Raw genomic sequence first — 9,423 nt, 5'->3', positions numbered from 1 at the left:
AACCCACTTCAAAACCTCTATTCAATGTACTGGACTTATGGCCGCGTCTCCAAAGATTCTAATGTATTATTGCTACAGAAGCCAGTCTTAGACAAAGTTAAATGTGGAAGGTAAAGTGGGCTGCAACTAGCTCAACGTAGTATATTATTAGTTTCTTGGTAGAAGCAATTAAACTGCAACTAGCTCAACGTAGTGTATTATTAGTTTCTTGGTAGAAGCAGTTTATCTAACACACTGGAATTCGGCCTCAACTTATGTTGTTAGTATCTCGTGCCAAAAACCAGACACCGACAAATTTAATGTGAAAATACGTGTAACTCAGCGAACAGATTAATTTGGAAAGCCCAATATGCACATTTGGTATTTATAATACAACAGGCTGTGCTTACCTTTCTGTTTAGGCCGGCCCTCTGTTCGCCTCGCCCCACGATCTCACCACAGGCCAAATCTGCCCCTCCTCAGCACACCAAAGATCCGGGTCACCAGGCACCAAGTTGTTAAAATCTCCCAGTTCTTTTAATCCTTGGGCTGAAGGAAGGACAATACTCGGTGTATAAATGCTCAATCAACAATATTTTATTTCCATATAATTCAACACTTAAGAGCATAAGAACCATCATGATGGGGAGACCTGTCTGCAGAGGGTCACAGCAAGTCTCAAAATGGTGACGGGTTACTCAGCCTTTTATAGCCTCTAGTAGCCCCCACCTAGTCGTAAAAGCCTAAACATTCACATGTTTTCTCCCTTACGGCGCCTAAGTTATGACCTCAGCTCCCTGTCTTTCTGCTCTCTGTAAAGGTGGGGGTATGGAATGTGGTCTTTTCTCTTCTATTATCGGCACAAGGTCTTCTGCACACAACATTCTCTTCATGATTCAGCAGTATGAAATGTCAAGAAACAGTGTAACACATTCAACAGTGTCGAGTAATACAGGTCAATCCAATAGATCTAATGATTTTCACACTCTTTTAAGTCAGAAGTATAATGCAAACTAAAACTACATACTGATCACACACTCTATATTAAGGGGTATAATATGATCTACAGCAGTATCATAATTCAACTACTTTGATTACAGATATAAGGTAACATATGACAACAGAATAATCTCACAATATACAGTACCAATGGATAATAACCAAGACAATGAGTAATTTGGGCTAGTATCAGAAGATTAAGAACGATTCTTGGAGCTCTGGCACATGAATGGCAGAGAAACTACACAAAACACAGTTGTGTGGCTTTAGTGATTGTAAGCCTTTTAAGAGAATTTTTGTAAACAACACAGATTTACAACACGTTTTAACAAAGACGTCAAGTATAAAAATTTCCCTCAAAGTAGCCAAAAAATAGAATAAAAATAAAATTGTGCACAAGTAAAGAATTTGTCTTTTTAAGTCCAAATGGTACTGGTGGTACTGGTGGGGCCCGTGACAATGGGTGTATTGCAATAGTGTGATTGTCTGTCCTACCGCACTACTTGTACAGTAGAGGATTGCACATGTCTAATTAGCCACATTTAGCTTACCACTGTCAAGTGGATGCTCAGTGTTTATGTGACGCCACAGCTTAGTAAACCCTCTGGTTTCGTTCTGCCCTCGATAGCAAAGTTTTAGCCTGCCTGCTCTGCTTGGCTGTAGAAAGCAAGACACGGAAACTTGGTAGCTGGCAGTAAGGAGGGACAAGAGCTGACTAGAGCTTCATTGATTGGCTGACACAAGAGAAGTGGAATAAAACAATAGGCTGTCATCAGAGCTCATCAACCCTCAGAGAAATTTAATCTTTGTTTAACCAAAACAAATATATAAATCTGTGTCCTTTTTTTGCTTAAATAAATATATTGATTTTGTTTCACTTTCATTAACCCTTTAAGACCTACCATAGAGCCAAGTCCGCCAGAGCTTATATTATATTTTTACATGCTGTAGTGCCATTTTTGGGAGCATTTCAAGTTGATATACATTAAAACAACCATTATAGCCCACATTTTAATAATATGTATGCATTAAGTGCTTAGTAATTACATAAATTGCAAAAAAGTGCAATAAACCACAAAAACATTGAAAATCATTTTTGTTTTTTTAACATATATTTCTAGTTAGAGAAATTTAAGAGGCTTATCCCTCAAAACTGTAAATACAAAAAAGTTGCACAAATTAGTTTCCCACCACAGGAAATTTATTTTGAGTGTCTTCATAGTTTTATTTTTGAAATACACCAATTTTCATATACTGCAGGAAAAACGAAAATAAATATTATAATGCAAATTTGCAAAAAAGCAGCATATGCATCAAAATGAACTATTTCCAGCAGTGCAATTTGAGTCCTAAGCATCCCAGAAACGACACAGAAAGTCATAAAGTCAAAGATAACTTTTAAAAACACCAGTATAGGCTCATGAGGCCCTGATAGTAAAAAAACTACATTTCCGCGAAAATGACATGAAGAAGGAGTCCTATCGGCGTTGGTTAGCCTGTGGGAGTTCAGAGGTAGCTGAGGTAAGTGAAACGTGGCTGAGGTAAGTGGAACGTGGCTGGGGCAGTGGCTAAAGCGAAAACTCGGGTGTGAGAGGAGTTCGAAGAGGCCATGGAAAAAAATTTTCGGACTGGCTCGAAGAGATTCTGACAAACCGTCAAGCGAATCGGGAGGGGAAAGCGGTGTTCTACCTGCACTGTGTATAGTGCTGGTGGAGCGCTGCTGACTTTGACTGATAAAATTGTCGGGCGGTGGAAGGAAAAATTTGGAGGCCCTCCTTAATCCCACTGACACATCTTCCGAGGTGGAAGCCGAGTCTGGGGATGAGGGGGATGACCTGCCAATTTCTGGGGGCGAGGTCACTGAAGCAGTTAAACAACTCCTTGGTGGCAGAGCCCCTGGTGAGGATGAGGTCCGGCCCGAGTTCCTGAAGGCTCTGGACGTTGTAGGGCTGTCCTGGTTGAGCTGTAGGTAGTGACCGAAAGAATGAGATCGCTGATACAAGCAGCGGAAATGAGCTTCCTCCGAAGGGTGGCTGGTCTCTCCCTTAGAGATAGGGTGAGAAGTTCAGCCATCCGGGAGGGGCTCAGAGTAGAGCCGCTGCTCTTCCACATCAAAAGGAGCCAGCTGAGGTGGTTCGGGCATCTGACAAGGATGCCTCCTGTTCGCCTCCTGGGTGAGGTGTTCCGGGCATGTCCCACCAGGAGGAGGCCCCGGTGCAGACCCAGGACTCGCTGTAGAGATTATATCTCTCGGCTGGCCTAGGAACGCCTTGGTGTTCCCCCGGAAAAGCTGAAGGAGGTGGCTGGGGAGAGGGAGATCTGGGCTTCTCTGCTTAGGCTGCCAATCTCCAGGGGTGAGGTCACTGAGGCAGTTCAACAACTCCGTGGTGGCAGAGCCCCTAGGTTGGATGAGGTCCGCCCCAAGTTCCTTAAGGCTTTGAATGTTGTAGGGCTGTACTGGTTGACACGCCTCTGCAATGTTATGTGGAGATCAGGGGCAGTACCCCTGGACAGGCAGACGGGGGGGTGGTCCCCATTTTTAAGAAGGGGGACCAGAGGGTGTGTTCCAACTACAGGGGGATCACACTCCTCACCCTCTATACCAGGGTGCTGGAAAGGAGAGTCCATCAGTTAGTCGAACCTCGGATACAGGAGGAACAATGCGGTTTTCGTCCTGGTTGCGGAACACTGGACCAGCTCTTTATCCTCTCAAGGATATTTGAGGGTGCATGGGAGTTTGCCCAACCAGTCTACATGTATTTTGTGGACTTAGAGAAGACATTCAACCATGTCCCTTGGGGTGTCCTGTGGGAGGTGCTGTGGGGGTCCTGGGGAGGTTTGGGGTGTCTGGCCCATTGCTATGGGCCATTCGATCCCTATACAACCATTGCAGCTTGGTTCACATAGCCGGCAGTAAGTTAGACTTGTTCCCGGTGGGTGATGGGCTTCGGCACCGCTGCCCTTTGTCACCAATTTTGTTCACAACTTTTACAGACAGGAATTCTAGGCACAGTCAAGTGGCGGAGGGCTTCCACTTAGATGGCCTCTGATCTGAATCTCATCTCTGCTTTTCACGGATGATGTGATTCTGTTGGCTTCATTGGATGATGGCTTCCAGCTCGCACTCAGCTGGAGCCGTTCCAGTTCACAGCTGAGTGTGAAGCAGGAGGAATGAGGATCAGCACCTCAAAATCTGAGGCCATGGTTCTCAGCCAGAAAAGGGTGGAGTGCCCACTCCGGGTCAGGAACGTGTTCCTACCCCAAGTGGAGGAGTTTAAGTATCTCGGGTTCTTGTTCACGAGTGATGAGAGAAGGAAGCCGGAGATCGACAGACAGATTGGTGCTGCAGCTGCAGTGATGCGGATGCTGCACTGGTCCGTAGTGGTGAAGGGAGAGCTGAGCATCAAAGCGACACTCTCAATTTATCTACCTTCACCTACGGTCGCGATCTGTGGGTAGTGACGGAAAGAATGAGATCACGGATACATGAAGCAGAAATGAGCTGCCTCCTGGGTGCCTCCTGAGAGAGGTGTTCCAGGCATGTCCCACCTGGAGGAGGCCCTGGGGCAGAACAAGACATGCTGGAGAGATTATATCTCTTAGCTGGCCTGGGAACACCTTGGTGTTCCCCCCGGACAAGTTAGAGGAGGTGGCTAAGGAGAGGGAGGTCTGGGCTTCTCTTCTTAGGCTGCTGCCCCCAGGGGCGGATCTAGAGAAATCTTCTTAGGGTGGCATGAGGGTGGCAAAGAAATCAAATGGGGTTGCAAAATCAAAGCCCCCCCCCCCAAAACACATATGCAGGTGGTTACATATGGTTAAAATGATTCAAATGCAGTAAGTATACACGTTTTTCATATAAATATAGTCTATAACTTAATTATCAGGCTGGCTGTAGCTCAGGTGGCAGAGCAGGTCAGCCACTAATCAGAAGGTTGGTGGTTCGATCCCAGGCTGCCTCCTGGCTGCATGCCAAATATCCTTGGGCAACATACTAACCCCATGTTTGCCTACTGGTGGTGGTCAGAGGGCCCGGTGGCGCCAGTGTCCGGCAGCCTCGCCTCCATCAGTGCGCCCCAGGGCAGCTGTGGCTACAATGTAGCTTGCCATTGCCAGTGTGTGTGAATGGGTGAATGACTGAATGTAGTGTAAAGCGCTTTGGGGTCCTTAGGGACTGAGTAAAGCACTATACAAATGCAGGCCAATTGTTGTCTGTAGCCCACATAATTACACACTTTAGTTACATAAAACATGTGAGTTTTGACATTATGTACTGTATAGCCTGCATAATAAATAAATATGTAGCCCAATAAGTATAAAATCCAGAAAGCTACACAACATGGGGTGGTTCATTTACAAACACAAGTCTAACTTAAGTTTCACACTGTTTTTTGTTAGAAAACAAATCACATTGTTACATGCTTAAATTACACAAAATGTCAGAAATCTGCACTGTCATGAACAAAAATTTAAACCTAATTTTTCATGATTTGTTGGATTAACCCACTCAGGTCTGAAATACAGCCGGCCAGTTTTGACTCCTTTATCTACTAGCAGCTAGCTGCTGCTAGTGACAGGGTGAGCTTGTGGGCCCCTGGAAGTGCCTCCTCGTGGTGTGGAGTTTTTGTTTGGTTGTTGTGTTCTTTGTTGTTGCAACCTTTTTTCCTTTTTCCAAGTGTTATTGGTAAAACGGCATTGCCGGCTCTTTATGTTAAGATTATCTATAATAAAGACTATTTTATTTACTAAAAACACCTGTCTGTTCTCCTTTCATTCTGTTCTGGACTCATTTGTTACTGGTCCCCTCACTCGCATGCCTAGACCCCTTCGGGGGGATGTAACAATGTGGGGGCTCGTCCGGGATATGAATGGAAGGAACAGCAATTGAGTTTTAGTGAGTTGTTTGCCAGTGGCCTGTTTAGTTGTATTGTATCTGCTGCGCTCTCTCTCCAGTTAGCAAAGGGGAGTGTCTAGCTGAGCGTAAGCTCCTCCTTCAGGCACTCATTTTTTATTTTGTCTTTTTTATTTTCAGGGTAATCCCGGGTGGGGATTAGTTAGGATTAGGAGAGAGGAGAGTGAGAGAAACAGAGGGGGTAGGAGTGGCAAGAGAGGAGGCGGTGGAGAAAAACACCACGCCCACACAAGGGCAGTTTCAGGAGGCCCAGCTAGGGCCGTAACAAGCGCTATATAAGAATCAGTCCATTTACCATTTACATCATCGAGCGAGGAGACCTACACCCTGACCCGGCTAAGGTAATAGCTGTGGTGGACTACCAGAACCACCTAACCGACGGCAGCTACAACGGTTCCTCGGCTTCGCTAACTTCTATTGGAGATTCATCCGGGACTATAGCAAGGTAGCTCTGCCTCTAACACAACTAACCTCTCCCAAGATTCCTTTCCAGTGGGATGACGCTGCCCAGTTAGCCTTCCTGGAGCTGAAGAAGCAGTTTGCCTCAGCTTCCATTCTGGTCCAGCCCGATCTAACGCGGCAATTTGTGTTAGAGGCGGACACAGGAGTGGGAGCTGTCCTCTCACAACAGAAGGATGGTAAACTTCACCCTTGTGCTTTTTTCCTCCACAGAATGCAACTACGATGTCGGTGATCAGGAACTTCTGGCAAACTCGTCTTGGAAGAGTGGAGGCACTGGTTGGAGGGCACGGCTCAGCCGTTCATCTTCTGGACAGACCATAAAAATCTAGTATATCTGCAATCCGCAAAATGACTTAACGCCAAGTAAGCAAGGTGGGCTCTGTTTTTCATACATTTCCATTTTTCAATCACCTACAGGCCAGGGTCCCGCAACTTCAAACCAGATGCCCTGTCCCGACAGTTCTCCACCTCTGAGGACCAGGCGGACCCTGTGCCCATCCTCCTGGCCACCTGCATAGTGGGAGCCATCTCCTGGGAGACTGAGTCGACCATTCGAGAGGCTCAGAGAACGGAACCTGATCCAGGAGCAGGGCCGGCTGGACGACTGTTCGTTCCCCAATCCATCAGGTCTCATGTATTACAGTGGGCACACACAGCTCATTTCTCCTGCCACCCAGGAATACACCGCACCATTACCTTCCTGCAGCACTACTTCTGGTGGCCCACCCTGAGCCGGGACGCCCGAGAATATGTCTTCGCCTGTACAGTCTGTGCCCGAAACAAACCTTCAAACCAGCCACCCACGGGCCCCCTTCATTCCTTGTCCACGCCCACCAGACTGTGGTCCCATGTATCTCTGGATTTTGTGACTGGCCTCCCACCTTCTGCAGGTAATACTGTAATACTCACAATCGTTGACCGCTTCTCTAAGGCTGCTCACTTCGTTGTTCTGCCCAAGCTGCCCACAGCTTTAGAGACTGTACGGCTGCTCACCAACCACATCTTTCACCTGCATGGTATCCCTGATGACATTGTGTCCGACCGGGGTCCCCAATTTACATCCCGCGTGTGGAAGGAGTTCTGCGCCTCTTTGAGCCCTAAGGTCAGTCTGTCCTCTGGATATCATCCTCAGAGCAGCGGCCAATCCGAACGAGTGAACCAGGAGTTGGAGGCGGCCCTGCGCTGTGTCACCTCTTCCAACCAAGCCATCTGGAGTGAGGAGCTAATGTGTTAAATATTTAAAAAATTCTTCCTATAACCAGGACAGAGGAGATGAGGAGTGTGGCAGATTGGTGAGATGCCAAAAGAGAAAGGTGAAGAAGAGCTTGCATAAAAAAATTACCTGATGGCATAGAGTTCAAAAGGAGACATTATAGTTCAATAAAAGCAGAATCTGTGAGGCAAGGACTGGTAAAATGTAAAATCTGAACTAAGTACTGTTAGCATACTATCTCACACATGAATACTTAAATAACATTTGCACTTTTTTTATTCCTGCTGCTTGAAAGAAAATGTTTCCCTTGAAATGGAAAAAAAGGACACACCAAAAGGGAAAACTGGAGTGTTTATTTCAGACACAGACACAAACATGCATTCCCACCCTCATGCACCCATGTACAAATACTCAGCACTCGCCCAACATGAAAACACAGAACTGAGCACTGTTCAGAGCACATTTTGAATCAACACCACTGCTATGTTCAAATTTTAACACAGATGATTGTTTCACTCTGAAAATGGAGTGAAGCTGAGTGTTCTACATACCTGTTTTTAAAATATGTTGATAGGCCACTAAAACGAGAGTAATCATAAGAAATATCTTTTTTCTAAAAACTATCATCACATTTAGTGCGGAAAGAAACAGTATTTCTTTTTTTAGAATCATAATCCTTTAATTAATCTTACCACTCTTCCTAACATAACTTTTCATTACCAAGATAAAGACTGAAGCAGCAAGTTTTGTGAAAACCAATATTTGTATCATTCTCAAAACTTTTGGCTGCATTTTTTGCACTGACACAAATAATTTGTGGGGCATGTTATTGTGACACCTGATTGTTCTCTGATTTTAGTTTTAGTAGTATTTTTAAATTGCTCTACAAAAAATGCAAGATGCATTGGCTGCATTTTTAGGTAAATATTTCTATATAATTTTATTGTTTACAAAATGTATACATATTTTTTTACATTTATATTTGCATTTCACATTATGAAAACCATTCACTAAACATGTTTCTAGTTTTTATAGTAAAAAATATATGTACTACTAGGATTTTATGTTTTTTTCTGATTTCAGATCAGTTGTGTTAATACGGTATGTCAATGAAAAAATAACTGTAAATTCAGAAACGTTAGGTCGTCCTGAAAAGAATGATACCAAGCAAGGAAAATAGTTTTTAAAGGTGAAATACACATGTAAAATCAAAAGCAGTCAAAAAATGCCAGCTTTTGGACCCCACATTAACACAACAAATTATGCTTTCAAAGTGTTATATTTGTTGGGCTACATATTTATTATATAAACTATACAGTTTTATATAACTTAAATGTTTAATTATGTGGGCTAAAGAAAATTACAGGTGATATTCATATGAAACGTGTATACTTGCTGCATTTGATGTACTCTTAACCATATATGATGCACACTACAGGATGTGACACCATATGTGTAAAGAAATGGCATTGATTTTGCCATCCCATTTGATTTCCATGGAACCTTCGAAAAATCTTTCTAGATCTGCTGCTCAATTCACTGTGGCAAAAGCAGAGCCGCCATTTGACAAAAAATATGAAATATGACGATCAAGTTTATCCTTTAATTCATTTAAAGAACCATATTGGTCACTTTTTAAGGTGACCAGCGGCGTTTATGGCTGTGGCTCCATAAATTCTAACAGTTTATCACGCTTAAACGTGCTGCTGTGCTAAACAACAGCAGCACGTTTGGTTTCTTCTTTCTGGCGCAAAGTGGGCCAGAAAAAAGCCGATCAGCTGATCATTGATCAGTTTCATGATTAAAGTAGAAACAGGAGAGGGAGGGGGAGAGAATGAGAGAAGAAGAGGCAGCTGACAGC

Source organism: Oreochromis niloticus, linkage group LG3 (assembly GCF_001858045.2).
Source record: "Oreochromis niloticus isolate F11D_XX linkage group LG3, O_niloticus_UMD_NMBU, whole genome shotgun sequence".
In the NCBI taxonomy this organism is placed as follows: Eukaryota; Metazoa; Chordata; class Actinopteri; order Cichliformes; family Cichlidae; genus Oreochromis; species Oreochromis niloticus.
Note: the sequence above shows the minus strand (reverse complement) of the source record.